Source organism: Marmota flaviventris, chromosome 3, assembly GCF_047511675.1.
Source record: "Marmota flaviventris isolate mMarFla1 chromosome 3, mMarFla1.hap1, whole genome shotgun sequence".
Classification (NCBI taxonomy): domain Eukaryota; kingdom Metazoa; phylum Chordata; class Mammalia; order Rodentia; family Sciuridae; genus Marmota; species Marmota flaviventris.
This window is the reverse complement of record NC_092500.1, coordinates 160314372-160333339: the sequence shown is the minus strand read 5'-3', so window position 1 is coordinate 160333339 and position 18968 is coordinate 160314372. Positions and strand designations below refer to the sequence as shown.

At 37.5% G+C, this 18968-nt stretch overlaps 1 pseudogene; it reads right to left on the bottom strand.

The window, feature by feature from the left end:
* Positions 1-16159: 16159 nt before the first annotated feature.
* On the bottom strand, positions 16160-17263 carry LOC114085706 (golgin subfamily A member 7 pseudogene; annotated as a pseudogene).
* Between the last annotated feature and the right edge of the window lie 1705 nt (positions 17264-18968).

The following is an 18968-nucleotide window of genomic DNA, read 5'->3' as shown; positions in this document are numbered from 1 at the left end:
AAGTCAGGTGTAGGTTTAACAAGTGAGACCTTTCCATCCAAGTAAACTGCCTATCAAATTTATTCTTATAGCCATTTAATCAAAGATAAATCATTCGAGTATTTATCACCAGTAGAGAATCATTCCAGCAGCCAAATCTACATCCAATTATTTAGATTTCCTTTATTTATCCATTTGACAATACTGATAAATATTAATTGAGCAATGTTCTAGGCTAAGCAAACAAAGCAAGCACAAATAACTGTGAAGCTTGCCTTTGTGAAGCTTAAATTCTATTACACTAAAGAATAAATATATAAGTAAATGATTTTAAGGTTGTAAGCGCTTTGCAAAAATACAACAAATCAGAATAAGGAGATGGGGGGGGTTCTATTTTTAAGTAGGATGATGAGGGTAGACACACTGAGAAAGTAATATATCTGAGGAAGGAAATGATGGAGGTAAGGGAGAAAGCCATCAGCCATGTGGAGAAAGAGCATTCCAGGAGAGGAGAACAGCTAATTCCAAGGCATGTATATGGATGTGTGCCTGGAGTGAAGGGACAAAGCCAAGTGGCCAGTGAAACAATGAAGTCAGATAACACGAGATCTTGTAACAGGACATTAGAAAGATATTGGCCCTTACCTTGAGTGGCTTGGGAGCCACATAGGGTTTTGAGCAGATAAATGACATGATATACCTTGCATGTTTAAAGTGTTAAACCATTTAAACAGTAGACTTTAGAGAAGCCAGGGGAGAAGCTGAGATATCCGTTAGGAGTCTATCTGGTCAGACCTTGTGAGAGGCAGTGGTGCTTCAAACCAGGTGACTACAATGGAAGTGGTAGAATCTGGATACCAACTGAAGATATGCCAGTAGGACATCTTGATGGAAAAGGGGACGGAGTATGAAGCCAAGGACGGCTTCAGGATTTTGTCCTGAGCAACAAGTGGAAGGACAGAACTGCTATCAAAAGAGACGGGCAGACTATAAGAAAGATAAAACAGGAATTCACTTTTAAATATATTAAGTTTTAGAAATAGTACATAAAAGTTAAAGGATGTGTGGGATCATTGTCCAGTAAAATTTCTTAAGTTCCTTGCAGTTTAGAAATATATTATATATTTTCTCAAAACACCTATCTAAAAAACAAAAAAGAATTCTTATTGCCACTCTAAGCCAAAGAGTTATTTCTCTATCCACTTTAAGACCTACCATATTGTCAAATATAGTATTTGAGTGTCAAATCTTCATAAAAATAATAATAATAATAATAAACTACAGGGCTGGGGATGGTCGCTTAATGGTAGAGCTTAGCATACGCAAGACCCTATGGTTGCAATCCTCAGTGGAAGGAAGGAAGGAAGGAAGGAGGGGGAGAGAGGGAAGGAAGAAAGGAAGGAATCAATCAATCACAAGATTGACTAGTAATTGAGCTTCATGCCATAATACAATTCATGAGAGAAATATTCATGTGATCATAACTATTATAAAGAAGTAGTGGGGCTTGGTGGCACATACTGTAATGCCAGCACTCCTTCTGAGAGAGGAATATGGCAAGTTTGAGACCAACCTGGGCAACTTAGTGAGAATCTATCTCAAAATAAAAAATAAAAAGGTCTAGGGATGTGGCTCAGTGGTAGAGTGTCCCTGTGTTCAATCCCCAAAACCAGAAAAATAAGTAAATAAACCAACAATTTCATTTTAGGAGTCCTAGGTAACAAATAGAACAATTTCCCAGATTTCCATTCTTCACATAATTATCTAAACTTTATTATTAAACCATCATCATTATCATAAAACAATTACATATAATCCACTTTTGAACTTCAGCAGAGCTTGTCTTGTAATTTTCAAAGCTAGTTACAAAGGTAGACAAAATTTCTGCCCTTTGGAATCTAGTCATCTAGAAATCACAGCCTTGATTCACAAATAAAGAAGCCAAGGGCAGTTCCCCGGGGCCTATACAGTCTGTGGTTACAAAGAGCTCTGTCCGTCAGCCTAATAGCCCACTGCCACATGTATGCCTGAACATAACGAGCTGCCTCCACCTTGGACTTAAGACTCGACTTGGTGAGGTCTCTGGCTGCTTTATCTGGCGGCTCCCACTTCCAGGAATCTGGTCAGCTCAGCCAGAAGGAAGGCAAAGAACATGCCACACTTCTGCACCCTACATCAGCACCCTTGGCACTCACACAGAAAGCATTCTGCAGGGTCTACTGGTTGTAAAATGAGAAACTGCTTGAAACTTTAAGTGGAAACTTTGTGATGGAAAAAAAAAAAGCTTATGATTTGAAGGTGACTACAAATATGTCTATCTTAAAATAAATAACAGGAGTGTACAAAACCAGGATACTCTCTGCAAAGTTTTAGGAGGTCCAAAGACAGGAGATGTTCCAAACACCAAGCTAGAAGTCAAGACAGACAATACAGGTATAAATAAAAGTTGCTTCTTTTTTAACAAATGCCCAATTCGAACAAGATGATTGAATGACTGTCTAATTTAATCAAAATGACAGAAAATATTCCATAACATTAAATCAGAGCCCACAATATAACCATAAAACAAGATACAAGATACTTATTTAAAACTGAGAATAGAGCTCAGTGGTAAAGCACTTGCCTAGCATATGTGAGACCTTGGGTTTGATCCCCAGAAAGAGGGAGGAAAGGAAGAAAAGGAGCAAGGGTGGGGGGTAGCATTTACTTATACTTAACACACAATTCACCTACTCCCTATCAAATTGCAGAGCAGGGGAGCTCTTCATTCAGTTGTAGGTAGGTTACTGTGATTCTACCTTGCCTAAAAGAAAGAAACATTTTGAAGAACAAGTAAAAGGGAAAATCTAAAAGATACCTGCATTCATGCTCTTCTTAGGCAAAAACAGAGCTCAAATGACTCCAACTTTAAAAGACCCTGGAGATCTATTGATTTTCAATCACAAAGGGTTCCGATTATCTTGATTAGGGGATGAATATCTAGCTAGCAACAAAAGGTGTAAAGAAAAAATGAAATTTAGTATTCATAGCATGCTTTTTAGTTCAATAGAGTATATATTCCCTTAGGAGAAAGGAAAAAAAAAAAAAAAAAAACTTTAAGAATCTGCACCTTAGAGAATTGCGAATTTGGTAAGGTTTCTTTCAACTGTATAAATGTCCACTGCCTAAGAATTCAATGAAAATATTAAAACACATCCTTTTCCATGGTTTTTTCTTCTATTTTTTATTATCCAAAATTCTCCAATAAACATTTATTTCTTGTAATCACAAAAATAATTAAATGTCAGCTTTAAATTATCCTTTACAGACACAGAAGGTAATACTAAATTAATTGAAAAGCAATAAGTACTTAGGGAGGGATAAGAATATTCTCTTTTAAAATAATCATGTAGTGGGCACAGCCTATAATCCCAGCGGCTTGGGAGGCTGAGGCAAGAGGATCTTGAGTTCAAACAAATCCAATAACTACAGTATACTTGATATGTTCTTATAGAACAGGTAATTTTATTCCAGCTTAGCAAAAGCGAGGCACTAAGCAACTCAGTGAGACCCTGTCTCTAAATAAAATACAAAATAGGGCCGGGGATGTGACTCAGTCGTCGAGTACCCCTGAGTTCAATCCATGGTACCCAAAAACAAACAAACAAGTGAATGAATAAATAAATAAATAATGTAGCTAAAATCTGAGAATTGTTAAAGATGGACCAAATAGATATTCAGACTAAAATTAAAGAAATTTTGGGGCTGGGATGTGGCTCAAGCCGTAGCGCGCTCGCCTGGCATGCGTGCGGCCCGGGTTGGATCCTCAGCACCACATACAAACAAAGATGTTGTGTCCACCGATAACTAAAAAATAAATATTAAAAAATTCTCTCTCTCTCTCTCTCTCTCTCTCTCTCTCTCTCTCTCAAAAATAAATAAATAAATTATTTTTTAAGAACAAATCTGCAAATGTGAATTAAACTTAAGAATTCTTAGCAGGTACAGGATAAAACAGAATCTTAATGACTATATTTGCTGACTATATATAATAACCAAATATCAGGCACTATTCAGAGTTCTTTATTTCATATGATCCTCCCTAAAACTCCAAAAAGTGTTTTCCTGAGCTCCTAGAATAAACAAATCCAATAACTACAGTATACTTGATTTGTTCTTATAGAACAGGTAATTTTATTCCAGGCAATGCATTCATCAAAGATTTTAATGAAGGCATAGAACACCTGCTCATTAAGCTTATGGGTGTATATGTATAGGAAAACATCAAGCTGTATGCCTTAAATATATACAATTTGATATGCCAATTATACTGCAATAAAGCTAGGGGGAAATCCTGTGGGTGATATAAAGCTGAAAGAATTTTCAAATTGTGGGATGATAAGAGAAGGATCCAAAAATATCTTTGAGGAGTAGCATAGATGGGTTGAATCTATAATATGAAATTAAGTGAGTATCAATATTAAAGACCAAACAAGCAACTATAATAACACAGAATACAAGAAACATGTCTCAGCAAATTAGCAATTATACAGGTGAAAAAAAGATGCAGTGGGTTTAGTCTGACATTAGATACAATATTTTATAAGTAAATAAATAAAAATGAGTCTTTACTGGCAACTAGACCACTGGCAGAAAGAAAATAACTAAATTCAGCAGATGTTGCCTCTGCCCTGTTAGAACATAAGTCAATCTAATTTTAAATGATCTTCATTGTTTTTTATTGGTTAATTGTCTTTAGGATTGGGAAGCAAAGGAGAGAACGCACAAAGGAGAAGGGAACACAGCACTGTCACATGAGGAATATCTGTTTAGAAAAAGGAAAGGAAACCCAGGCAAAATGATAAATTCATTGTCTTCAAGGAAAAGTTCTATACTCAAGAACCAACTGGTAATGGCTTCAAGAAGTGGAATTTCAGCTCACCTGAAGCTTTTTTTTTTATTTTTATTTTTCATTTTTTTGGCAGCGGGGGCAAGGGGATGATAACTAGGAATTGAACCCAGGGTCTCGTGCATGCTAAGCAAGCACTCTCCCACTGAACTATATCCCCAGCCCTCATCTGAAGCATTTTCTAATGAGCTACACAGAGATTAAATGGGTTGCCTCTGATGGTGGTTAAGTCTCTGTTCACTAGAGGAATCCAAGTATAGGTTGGGTACTTATTGGGGCAAAATAGTTTAGAAAGACCCAATAATTCTATGGTATTTGCACAAAACGATCTTTGATTTTTCTTCCCAAATCTGAAATTTAGAGAGTTCTCAGGGAAGAGGTAGCATTTTAGTCAGAGAAAAAGGTTTGAAATATGTAATTGCCCAACTGTGATGGGGATATAAAAGATTCAGAAAATCAACCAAGGAGACATTTAGCAGGTTAAAATGTGAAGTAGATGCAACAGTGACAGGAGCTGGAGACACATCATTTTTTTCACTCAGCAACTGCAATTTGCATAGCACTTGGTGACAGGGAGTGACCAAGAAAACCATTTTCTGCCTATATGAACCTATAAGGTGAATAAATCATTCAGGAACACATATACAGAGATGAATGAGTGTTGTTCTTTCAGAGATGGAAAAGATTATAGTTCAAGGCCTTGTTTTGCAGATGATGTTCATACCTGACAGAAACATATGCATAACATCCACATCCTTATAGACACAAAGAAAGAGGTGCTGCTGGCTTCAGATCACATAAATGAGGTAAGCATTCCATGCAGCAGGTGTATTGTCCAGAATTTTCAAGGAGAGTGAGATATTTGGTCTTAGAAAGGGTAGATAAATGGCAGGTGTGTTGAGTTAGTGGACAGAGGCTGCACTTTAATGTGAATATTATTTAATGAGAATGTCTGTAAATGGTACAACTTTTAGACTTTTCCCCCAAGGTTTTTGAAATCAAGGCAGAGAGGGGAGATCGCAATATCTCATAGAATTTCTCAGCCTACCATTTTCTGAAGTAGCAGGCTGTAAGAATTCAAAATACTAAAAAATTCCTCAGTGGCCAGAAAGTTTATTTACTTTCTGTGAATGAGCCCTTTATTTTGACTCTGGCAGGTTTTTTCTTAGGATTAAGGCAATCATTTTACCCAGTCTCTTTGGCCCTCAGTGCATACGCACCGTATTTACATTAGGAAGCAGATTCAACAAGAAGAGCATGTTCCACACAGTCCCCAGTCATAACAGCACTTAAGAGTGTCACAGTGGAATAAATGGATGAGGCAGGAAAAGAGCAGTGAGCATGGTAGGCAACCAAAGCAGAGAAAGAGAAAGCAACAAAGGAAAAAATCATGTCTCCCCCAGGTGGGGCAGTAACCGCAGTAAGAAAACCATCAATCCAACCACACTGCCTATTTTATTGAGACCTTAAGGCCATTTTCAAGGTACACTTCTTGTCCTCTGGGTGGGATTTTTGCAAGTAGTAGAATGCTTGATACCACTGGGATTTCTGAATATATCTTCAACCCAGTTTTTCTGTCCATAGCTATGAAATTCAGGCTTTTGCATCAACTTGTTTATTTATGTGCAGCTTTCATTCACTCAGGTATTCATTCAGGTACACTCAATGAGTATTTATAGACAATTTTATTACACACCAGTCATATTTCTAAGCCCTATAGAATCAGAAATAAATAATGGAGGGACAGGTTTTCAAAGAATAGCAAAATACACGAATAACAAGAACTGTGATGAAACGTGTTCAGAACACGATTTAGGTTGAAGGTCAAGAAAAGTCTTTGCAGGGAGGTGATGCTTGAACTGAAGAGGAAAGGCCATCCAGAATCTAGACCTATGACAATGTGGATAGGATTCTCAGGTGGGAGGAAGAGCTGTGCAAGGGGCCTGGGCAGGGATGAGCTCGTCACGTCCACAAACAAGGCCAGTGTTGACATGTACGAGGTATCACAGGCTCTGCCATCAGAAATGATGTGAGGCAGGTGATAACGGGGCCTCTAGGAAAGGACTGGAAGCTTGGGTTTTATCCAAAGGAAGCCATTTGCTATTAAGCAGGAAAGAGCAGGAGAAAGACATGATAAGAATTACATTTATAAAGATCAGTTTCAATGATATACATTATTAGTGCATTTTGACATATTATATGACATATGAAGGGTGCAAGGAGTGTAGAATGATGGGGAAGATTAGTCTAATGACCCAATTCTCTCCCCCATCAAGAAGCTACTATGTCGGGGCTGGGGATGTGGCTCAAGCGGTAGCGCGCTCGCCTGGCATGCCTGCGGCCCGGGTTCAATCCTCAGCACCACATACAAACAAAGATGTTGTGTCCGCCGAAAACTAAAAAATAAATATAAAGGAAAAAAAAAAAAAAAGAAGCTACTATCTCAATTTAATTGGTTTCCTGGAATTACCTAACAAACCAAGGTAAACATACTTTATTTATTAGTAAACAACTATAACTTGGTAAGCTGAGAAGAGCTTAAATGTGATCTAATATGACATGCAATATGATAAAAAGGAGTAAGATATTTTATCATGTAAAAATGGATATACTTTATCCACAATTTGCTGCTAAATAGTAATTGCAGGTAGTCCTAACCCCTTGAGAAGCTGCAGGGAACAGGTGGTACATTATTCATCATTATTAAGTAAGCAGAGATGGAGAAAGGTATCCAGAGAACTGACTACAGGTATACAACTCAGGAAAAAATTCAGGTTGCACAGTCAACTGTTTTTCAGATGCACCCACAATGATACTCCAGAATGGGGACAGTGTAGGCAACGCCAGGAGCATCATGTTTGTGCTTAGAAAATATCTTTTTATTTTATCTTTTTAGATATACATTATTAGTGCATTTTGACATATTATACAAACATGGAGTATAAATTATTCCAGTTAAGTTCCCATTCTTGTGGTTGAACATGGTGAGGAGTTACACTAGTCATGTATTCATATATGAGCATAGGAAAGTTATGTCCAATTCATTCTACTATTAGACGGTATTCTTATTTGGAGATCAAACCAGAGCCTCAGGCACACTAAGCACACACTCTACCACCAAGCTACACCCCTCATCCCCAAGATAATAAATTTTAACTAATTTTCATATCGAAAAGATGGTGATGGAATCACCTTTTTTGGAATTAAGGGCATAGTGGTAACTACTGATTAGGGCTTTTTACCCTGAAGTACTACACGAGGAAATGATTAATTAAGTTCGTGTCTGAAAACATTACCCACTGTGTTTTTTCACCCAACTTTCAATTTCTACTGCAAATCCACAGGTTGTTACTTTGGTTTGTATTTATTTATTATGCCTAGAATTTTATTTATTATGCCTAGAATGACAGCATGCAGGACGATGAACTAGAAGTAGCTCACTGCATACGGTTTGGGTGGCCAGAAAATATGAATAGCTGCCTCTTTTCATAAACAGTTATGTTAAAATCAGTGTATGTTCCAAGCTGGGGCAAAACCAGAGAGCATGTGAAGCCAGCTTGCATGAGCATGTGGTACCACATATGTACAGCGAAATCTCTGTGGAGTTTGGGAAGCCATTCTCTTTTCTTTCACCAACTTACAGCACTAAGACACCACCAGGTGGCACCATGTCTTTTTATTTTTTATGTTTTTCCTCTTTTTATTTCTTCGTGAGGAAATTTCACAGAATATTAGCAATGAAAATAATTTCTGTTCTCTCAGATACCTTAGTAGAATTGACAGTCTTAACATTACCTGAAGAAACATAAGCATGATCAACCGAATTTGGAAACACTGCTGGACTGCACAATGTATGAGAATAAATCTAGATCTCACCTACCCACAAGGAAGTAAGGGGATTAATTTTCTCTATATTTAATTCACACATGATTCTATGATCTTTTCTCCAGAGATTCTCATCTCCATCTTCCTCCTTGCACTTCATTTTAATTAGTATTAGGGTACCCTCTGCACTCTGTTTAGCCCATAAACTGCCAAAATCCTCCTGCAGGTCCTTCTAAATGAACCTATTGCTAAAATCCTAATACAGGGCTAAAAATCTCATAGAGATATTTTCAAATTATCTTCTTTTTTCCCTTCAGTCTACCCTGCACATGGATATGCAATTAATATTTTCAAACACTGCTTCATCATATCCTGTACTACTAAAGACCTTATATCACCTTCCAATACCATTTGGATCAAGACCAACCACTCACCTTGGCATTGGAATCTTTCAATCCTTTGCCTAACCAACTGTATCCTCTCCTGCTACCTAATATCAAAATCTCTTCCAATCAACCCACATGCCAATTATAATTCTCATTATTAGAGTGGGTTGTAGTTTGTTTTGTTGGTTGATTTGTTAATTGGCTGATTGGCTAATTGAGTGTTAATAAAGTATATCAACTAAGAATTGAGGATTCTGGGAAGGACATAATGGCACATGCCTTGAGCTCAGCTACTCGGGAGGCTAAGGTAGGAGTACTGTAAGTTTAAGGCCAGTCTTGGCAACTTAACAAGATCCTGTCTCAAAATAAAAAATAAAAAAAGCTTGGTGGAAGAGCATGTGCAGAACCCTGAGTTCAATCCCTAGTACCTAGAAGAAGGAAAAAAAAAAAAGTATGGATTCAGGAACCAGACTGCTACTATTAATACTCTAACTCTGCCATCCACTGGTATTATAATTTAAGGAAAGAATCCCACCTGCTGTGCTTCAGTCCCCCCATTCACGAAACAGAGACCATAATGGTACATGGCTTTAGTATTGTCGTGAGGATTAAAAGAGTGAATAGATGTGAAGCTATTGAAGCAGTGTCTGGCCATGGGTGCTCATTTCATGTCACCCATGAGTCCTGCCCTGCTTCCTTCTCCTCTCATCACCCCACTTCAACACCCAAGCAACTTACCATGATGCCAAGCTCAAGACATGTGGACTGAAACCTGAATCCATTCTCTTTAGATTGACTAAGCCTTTCCCCTCTACTGAAAGATGGAGCTTCATAATGCCAAGTTTAAAGTCCCAACTTCCTCCACAGCTTCCCCTCCAACTTCCTGAACTAGCATCATATTTTTCTCTTATATTTATCATGCACACAACTGTGTGTGTGTGTGTTTAGTTTTTTTAGTGAGTGCTATCAGTCTTTTAATTGCCTCTTTCCAACTCTAGACTTTAACCTTCTCAGGGCAAAAATCATGATAGATGCCACAGAAAGGGCAAAAGAGGGAGACTGTGCCCTCAAAAATCTCTACCTTCACAGAAGGAAACAAGACATAAGGAGAGTTGTTGGAGTTCATATGCCCTCCATACAGGCAAGTTCCACAGCCATGGATTCAACCAACTGCAGATGAAAAATATTTTTAATTAATTTTTTTAATTTATATATGATAGCAGAATGCATTACAATTCTTATTACACATATAAAGCACAATTTTTCATATCTCTGGTTATATACAAAGTATATTCACACCAATCCTGTCTTTATACATGTATTATTGGATAACAACGTCCATCACATTCCACCATGATTTCTAACCCCATGTCTTCTCCCTTCCCCTCCCACCCCTCTGCCTATCTAGAGGTTGTCTATTCCTCCCATGCTCCCCCTCCCTACTGCACTATGAGTCAGCCTCCTTATATCAGAGAAAACATTCAGCGTTTGGTTTTTTGAGATTGGCTGACTCCGCTTAGCATTATCTTCTCTAAGTCCACCCATTTACCTGCAAATACCATGATTTTATTCTCCTTTATTGCTGAGTAATATTCCATTGTGTATATATGCCACATTATTCTTGAGAGAGAGAGAGAGAGAGAGAGAGAGAGAGAGAGAGAGAGAGAGAGAGAATGAATCTTTTTTTGTAGATGAACACAATACAATGCCTTTATTTTTATGTGGTGCTGAGAATCGAACCCGGGTCCCGCCTGTGCTAGGTGAGCCACAATCCCAGCCCCTATGCCACATTTTTAATCCATTCATCTATTGAAGGGCACCTAGGTTGGTTCCACAATTTAGCTATTGTGAATTTTATTGCTATAAACATTGATGTGGCTTTGTCCCTGTAGTATGCTATTTTTAAGTCCTATGGGTATAGGCCGAGAAGAGGAACAGCTGGGTCAAATGGTGGTTTCATTCCCAATTTTCTAAGAAATCTCCATACTGTTTTCCATATTAGCTGTACCAATTTGCAGTCCCACCAGCAACGTATGAGTGTATCTTTTTCCCCACATCCTGGCCAACACTTATTGTTGTTTGTATTCTTGAAAGCTGCCATTCTGGAGTGAGATGAAATCTTAGAGTAGTTTTGATTTGCATTTCTCTAATTGCTAGCGATGATGAACATCTTTTCATATATTTGTTGATTATATATCATCCTCTGAGAAGTGTCTGTTCAGATCCTTGACCCATTTATTGATTGGGTTATTTGGGTTTTTTATGTTTGGCTTTTTGAGTTCTTTATATACCCTAGAGATTAGTGCTCTATCTGATGTGTGAGGATTAAAGATTTGATCCCAAGATGTAGGCTCTCCATTCACCTCACTGATTGTTTCTTTTGCTGAGAAGAAGATTTTAGTATGAATCCATCCCATTGATTGATTCTTGATTTTAATTCTTGTGCCAAAGGAGTCTTATTAAGGAGGTTGGGGCCTAATCCCACATGATGGAGATTAGGGCCTACTTTTTCTTCTATTAGACGCAGAGTCTCTGGTTTTATGCCTAGGTCCTTGATCCATTTTGAGTTGACTTTTGTGCATGGTGAGAGATAGGGGTTTAATTTCATTTTGTTGCATATGGATTTCCAATTTTCCCAGCACCCTTTGTTGAAGAGGCTATCTTTTCTCCAATGTACATTTTTGGCTCCTTTGTCTAATATAAGATAATTGTAATTTTGTGGGTTAGTCTCTGTGTCCTCTATTTTGTACCATTGGTCTAGCAGTCTGTTTTGATGCCAATACCATGCTGTTTTTGTTACTATTGCTCTGTAGTATAGTTTCAGATCTGGTACAGTGAGCCACCTGCTTCATTCTTCCTGCTAAGGATTGCTTTAGCTATTCTGAGTTTCTTATTTTTCCAGATGAATTTTATGATTGCCTTTTCTATTTCTATGAGGAATGTCATTGGGATTTTGATCAGAATTGCATTAAATCTGTATAGTGCTTTTGGTAGTGTAATCATTTTGATAATATTAATTCTGCCCATCCAAGAGCAAGGTAGATCTTTCCATCTTCTAAGGTCTTCTTTGATTTCTTTCTTTACAGTTCTATGATTTTCATTATATAGATCTTTCACTGCTTTTGATTCCCAAGTATTCCTTTTTTTGTTTGTTTGTTTGTTTGTTTTTGAGGCTATTGTAAATGGGGTAGTGCCGCAGTCTGGCTGGGCACAAAATCACGAGCCACTCAAGCAGGAACAAAGTTTATTTTTTGAAACTGCCGCCAATGTCCGGTACCGCCCGGGCAGATTTTTTCCACCCACGCGGCCTCCTCCCGGACCCGCAGAGAGAGCTCCTCCCCCGGAACTCCCTCCTACTGTACTTCCCCAACCAATGGGAACTCTCCAGGAGTCCCGTAGCCGGCCTAGGTGAACAGCAGGAGTCCAATATCCATATGAATGCAAATCTTAACATAATCATATCATCTCAATGGCTAGCTGGCGTCACCTTTCGACCAAAAATGCCATGCATCATATACTTGGCTCTTAGCAGGGTAGTTTTCCTCGTTTCCATTTCTGAGGATTTATCACTGATATACAAATGCTTTTGATTTATAAGTGTTGATTTTATATCCTACTACTTTGCTGAATGCATTTACTAGTTCTAGAAGTTTTCTGGTGGAACTTTTAGGGTCTTCTAGGTATAGAATCATATTATCAGCAAATAGTGCCAATTTGAGTTCTTCTTTTCCTATGTGTATCCCTTTAATTTTTTTCATCTGTCTAATTGCTCTGGCCAGTGTTTCAAGAACTGTGTTAAATAGAAGTGGTGAAAGAGAGCATCCTTGTCTTGTTCCAGTTTTTAGAGGAAATGCCTTCAATTTTTCTCCATTTAGAATGATGTTGGCCTGGGGCTTAGCATAGATAGCCTTTATGATGTTGAGATATGTTCCTGTTATCCCTAATTTTTCTAGTGTTTTGAACATGAAGGGATGCTGTATTTTGTCAAATGCTTTTTCTGTGTCTATGGAGATGATCTTATAATTCTTATCTTTAAGTCTATTGATGTGATGAATTACATTTATTGATTTCTGTGTGCTGAACAAACCTTGCATCCCTGAAATTAATCCCACTTGATTGTGGTGCACCATCTTTTTGATATGTTTTTATATCTGATTTGCCAGAATTTTATTGAGAATTCTTGCATCTATGTTCATTAGAAATATTGGTCTGAAGTTTTCTTTTTTTGATGTGTCTTTGCCTGGTTTTGGAATCAGGGTGATATTGGCCCCATAGAATGAGTTTGAAAGTGCACCCTCTTTTTCTATTTCCTGAAATAAATTGAAGAGTATTGGTATTAGTTCTTCTTTAAAGGTCTTGTAGAACTCAGCTATGTGTTTACCCGGTCCTAGGCTTTTCTTGGTTGGTAGACTTCTGATGGTGTCTCCTATTTTGTCACTTGAAATTGATCTGTTTAAATTGTGTATATCATCCTGATTCATATTGGGCAAATTATATGACTCTAGAAATTTGTCAATGCCTTCAATATTTTCTATTTTATTGGAGTACAAGTTTTCAAAATAATTTCTAATTATCTTCTGTATTTCTGTAGTGTCTGTTGTGATATTTTCTTTTTCATCACATATGTTAGTAATTTGAGCTTTCTCCTTCTCTTCATTAGTATGGCTAAGGGTCTGTTAGTTTTATTTATTTTTTCAAAGAACCAACTTTTTGTTCTGTCAATTTTTTCAATTGTTTCTTTTGTTTCAATTTCATTGATTTCAGCTCTGGTTTTAATTACTTCCTGTCTTCTGCTGCTTTTGGTGTTGACTTGCTCTTCTTTTTCTAGGGCTTTGAGATGTAATGTTAAGTCATTTATTTGTTGACTTTTTCTTCTTATAAGGAATGAACTCCATGCAATGAACTTTCCTCTTAGAACTGCTTTCATAGTGTCCCAGAGATTTTGATATTTTGTATCTGTGTTCTCATTCACCTCTAAAATTTTTTTAATCTTCTCCTTGATGTCTTCTGCAACCCATTGTTCATTCAGTAGCATATTATTTAGTCTCCAGGTGTTGGATTAGCTTTTCTTATTTTATTGTTGATTTCTAATTTAATTTCATTATGATCTGATAGAATGCAGGGTAGTATCTCTACTTTTTTATATTTGCTAAGAGTTGCTTTGTGGCAAAATATATGGTCGATTTTAGAGAAGGATCAATGTGCTGCTGAGAATAAAGTGTATTATCTCATTGAAGGATGAAATATTCTATGTATGTCAGTTAAGTCTAAGTTATTGACTATATTATTTACTTCTATAGTTTCTTTGTTCAGCTTTTGTTGTAATATCTATCTAGTGATGAAAGAGGTGTGTTAAAGTCACCCAAAATTATTGTGTTGTGGTCTATTTGACTCTTGAATTTGAGAAGAGTTTGTTTGATGAACATAGACGCTCCATTGTTTGGGGCATATATATTTATAATTGTTAAGTCTTGTTGGTGTATAGTTCCCTTGAGTAGTATGTAGTGTCTTTCTTTATCCTTTTTGATTGACTTTAGCTTGAAGTCTACTTTATTTGATATAAGGATGGAAACCTCTGTTTGCTTCTGCAGTCCATGTGGTTGGTATGATTTTTCCCAACCCTTCACCTACAGTCTGTTGATGTCTTTTCCTATGAGATGAGTCTCTTGGAGGCAGCATATTGTTGGGTCTTTTTTTTTTTTAAATCCAATCTGCTGGTCTATGTCTTTTGATTGGTTATTTTAAGCCATTAACATTCAGGGTTATTATTGAGACATGATTTGTATTCCCAGTCATTTTTGTTTTAGTATTTAACGTGACTTGGTTTCTACTCTGATTAAATTTATTAAATATTATACTAAATACTTCCCTCTGATGATTCTCACCATTGTTTTTCATTTCCTCTTTGTGGAATATTTTGCTGAGGATGTTCTGTAGTGCAGGCTTTCTAGTTGTAAATTCTTTTAACTTTTGTTTATCTTGGAAGGTTTTTATTTCATCATCAAATCTAAAGCTTAATTTTACTGAATATAAGATTCTTGGTTGGCATCCATTTTCTTTCAGAGCTAGGTATATGTTGTTCCATGATCTCCTGGTTTTGAGGGTCTAGGTTGAAAAATCTGCTGAGATATGAATTAGTCCCCCCTATATGTGATCTGATTCCTCTCTCTTGTGGCTTTTAAGATTCTATCCTTATTCTGTATGCTAGGCATTTTCATTATAATGTGCCTTTGTGTAGATCTGCTGTAATTTTGTATGTTTGGTGTCCTGTAAGCCTGTTGTATTTGGTTTTCCAATTTGTTCTTTTTTGTTGTTGTTGTTGTTGTTTTGTTTAAGAAAAGTTTTACTAATGTGTTAATATTTCAGCAAAGTTATTGCAATGGGTTTAAAAGGCAGACACACTATAAGAGGCTATAAAGTAACAAAGTTTTATACAATTAAAATATTACACAGACCTATGGGATTTATTGAATAACTACCACATCCAGAAAAGAAATTACATCTGAAAGGTTAAATCCAGTATTAGCACCTACAATATCTCTGAAAGTAAAAGTTTTAACTGCTTCGTTCTCTCCTAATATATTTCTTAACTTTCTCCCAAATACAGTGCTCTCAAACCCAGAAAAGAATGAGGAGCATAAGAAACCCAAACACTAGGAACATACAGACAAAAGAAGAGCTAGAAGTACTGATTCAGACTTAAGAGTTTAACTTGGAAGTCACTTAACTTATTTGAAACCAAATATAAGATTTTTGTGCACTGAATACTGTAAGAGGCTGTATGAGGAATCTATAAATCATAAAGTTGCCAGTAGGGTAAAAATTAGCAATATACAGTATTATGCCTATCAAATTTTTTTCTCATAAGTTATATTTATAACAAAACTATAATTAAAATATTTACTATACTTGCTTATTACACATTCAGGGACACAGCAGGGACATATGTGTTTGATGGTTTAGCATCCACTTTATTGTGCTTACTTATTTGTGTAATGAACAAGCAACAAATACCACATCTTTCCAACATTCAAGGTAATGCAATAATAACATAAAAGACTCCAAATAAAATAACTGGAAATTGCATTCAATACTGCTTTAATTAGATATAACTGCTATAGTAAAACAAATAACATTATACAGTATTTTTTCAATGAGTTTCGGTTTGAAAACTGAACAACAGAAATCAATCTCAAGATTTGAATCATGGCAAAACTGGCAGTTCTTTGAAATCTGGGAAATGCATCAGCATAACCACAGACACAGTCTATCCCTCACCTGGAAAAAAGCCATTTATTAATTTGGGGGAATAAGACTGAACATTCACTAATATAAACTCGTTGAAGTCTAAAGCCACCTGGAAAATTGGCCCAAGGAATGAATAGATTTCATGGTACTGGTGGCAAGTAAGAAATAAATAAAACTTTGCATTGGGCTGACCAATTGCATATTTTATAATCACTCTGAATAAAAAAATGTGAAATGCTTCATTGTGTTTTCTCAGAAACGAATCAAAAGATTACAGAATCCTACACAATTTAAAGACACAAAGTGGATGCTGAGCGACTAGAGGTCACTCCAGGTGTGGAATTTTAGAAAGTTAGTCCTTGGAGTAAATGGCACCGTGGCTCTGGCAGCAGATACAAAGGAATGATGCTCTGGAGAGGAGGTAGGGACACTCTGTGATCAGCCAGTGGGTAGATGAGGGTCCCAGCTGGATGTGGGATCTTTAATTTTATGGTTTATCTTCCACTGCTCATGCCTCTGTCTTCATAAATGGTAATTTCAATAACTTGAAGTCCTCTCTCAATAGGGTCTGTCAGGAGGAGACCTTGGGGAGCATATATCTTCTCATTCTGTTCTTGAATATACTTGGAGACTTTCTTCAGAACCTTCTCATAATGAGTTTCCATACATAAGAAAATGGTATATGCTGTTAAACAAGCCAAACAGCCTTCAATATACGATTGGCCCCGAAGCTTCTCTGCTTCTGCATAAAGGTTATTTAGAGTTCGAACTGTCTCTTCAAACTGCTGCCTATCAATCCGGTTCTCCAGCTCCGCGGGGAACTTGGTCTGGAACTGGCAGCGTGTACCACTGCTGTAGTCTCCTTGAATGAATACCTTCCCGGACACCGGCGCCTGCTGCGGCCTCATGGCGAGGACAGGACCGGCCGCTCTGCGAGTTCGGGGAGTGGGGGAGAGGGCACCATGGGTCAGATCCCCCGACCTGGACCCGGGACTCTGGCCCGCCTGCCCTTCGGACCCACCCACCACCCAAAGAAGCCCAAGGCCTCCCCCTCTCCGCTCCCCTTCACCCATGCTGTCCCAGCAGGCTTTCAGCTACCGCCCCTGCCCAGGCCCCCGGGCCCCCCACATCCCGGTTCCCCCGGAATCACCAACCCGCCTCTCCTGCCCTCCAGCTGCTGTCGCCCCAATTTGTTCTTTATGCTTGGGAAATTTTCTGATATTATCTCATTGAAGAGATTGTGCATTCCTTTGGTTTGAAACTCTGTGCCTTCCTCTATCTCAAAAATAATTAGATTTGGTCTTTTGATGCTGTCCCATAATTCTTAGATGTTCTGTTCATAGTTTCTTGCTATCTTCACTGTGTGATCAATCTTATTTTCCAGATTGTATATTTTGTCTTCATTATCTGACATTCTTTCTTCCAAGAGTTCTAGTCTGTTGATTATGTTTTCTATTGAGTTTTAAATTTGGTTTATTGTATCCTTCATTTCAAGGATTTCTGATTTTTTTTTTAGAGTCTCTATCTCTTTCTTTTTTAATATTTATGTATTTTTTTAGGTATAGATGGACACAACACAATGCCTTTATTTTTACATGGTGCTGAGGATCGAACCCGGGTCCCGCCTGTGCTAGGCGAGCGCTCTACCGCTAAGCCACAATCCCAGCCCTCTGTCTCTTTCTTGAAGTAATGTTTTGCTACCTGTATTTGCTCTCTTATCTCTTTGTTGGAGTGATCAATTTTTGCCTGTATTTGCTCATTTATGTCATTCTTTAATTCACAGATCATTTTAATTATGAACCTTCTAAACTCCTTCTCTGAGATTTCATCAACTTTGCTGTCTATGGGTTCTATTATTATAGTATCCTGATCTATTTGGGGCACTTTCCTCCCTTGTTTTTTCATGTTGTCTAGGTGTCTTCCTTTCTTGCAGTGTGGATCTGAGAATATTACAGTTTCTACCCTATATTCTTGTAGTACCTGTGCAGATTGGCTGTACCTCACCTTGATGTTGGGCTTCCAGACCCTGATGTCCCTCAATGTATGCTACTACAACTAAAGGTGGTCACTGTAATAGCCAAGGTAACTCGAGATAATAGTTGTGGTGCCCCAAGATGGAAGCAATGTCTTATAGACTGAGGGGCTGGGGAAATAGCTCAGTTGGTAGAGTGCTTGCCTAGCATGCACAAACCCCTGGGTTCAATCCCCAGCACCGCCAAAAAAAAAAAGAAGAAAAGATAATAGAAGAGACTCAGTTCCAAATTTAAACTTTGCCTTTGGTCTTTGAATTAATCTCAAAATCAACAGTGGACCACATGACTTAAGAAATAACTGATGCTTCCATCAGTTACCCCAACTCTGGGCCATCAGTGTGATTAGGTGAATAAAGCTGGGGATTTTTTTCCATCCAGTGCTTATACTGATGTTGGAATTCCTAACTGATCACAACACAACAGTACAAGCTTCCTGGCTTAAGCCAATGGGCATTGCTAAAAATTATAAAATGATAAAATAAAATAAAAGTGATACTCTTTTTCAGGCATGTGCCACCACACCCAGTACTTAGACAAATGCCAAATATTTAAACCTTTACAGATGTAGAAGAGACAATTAAAATTCTACATACACCTAGAGAAAGAGAG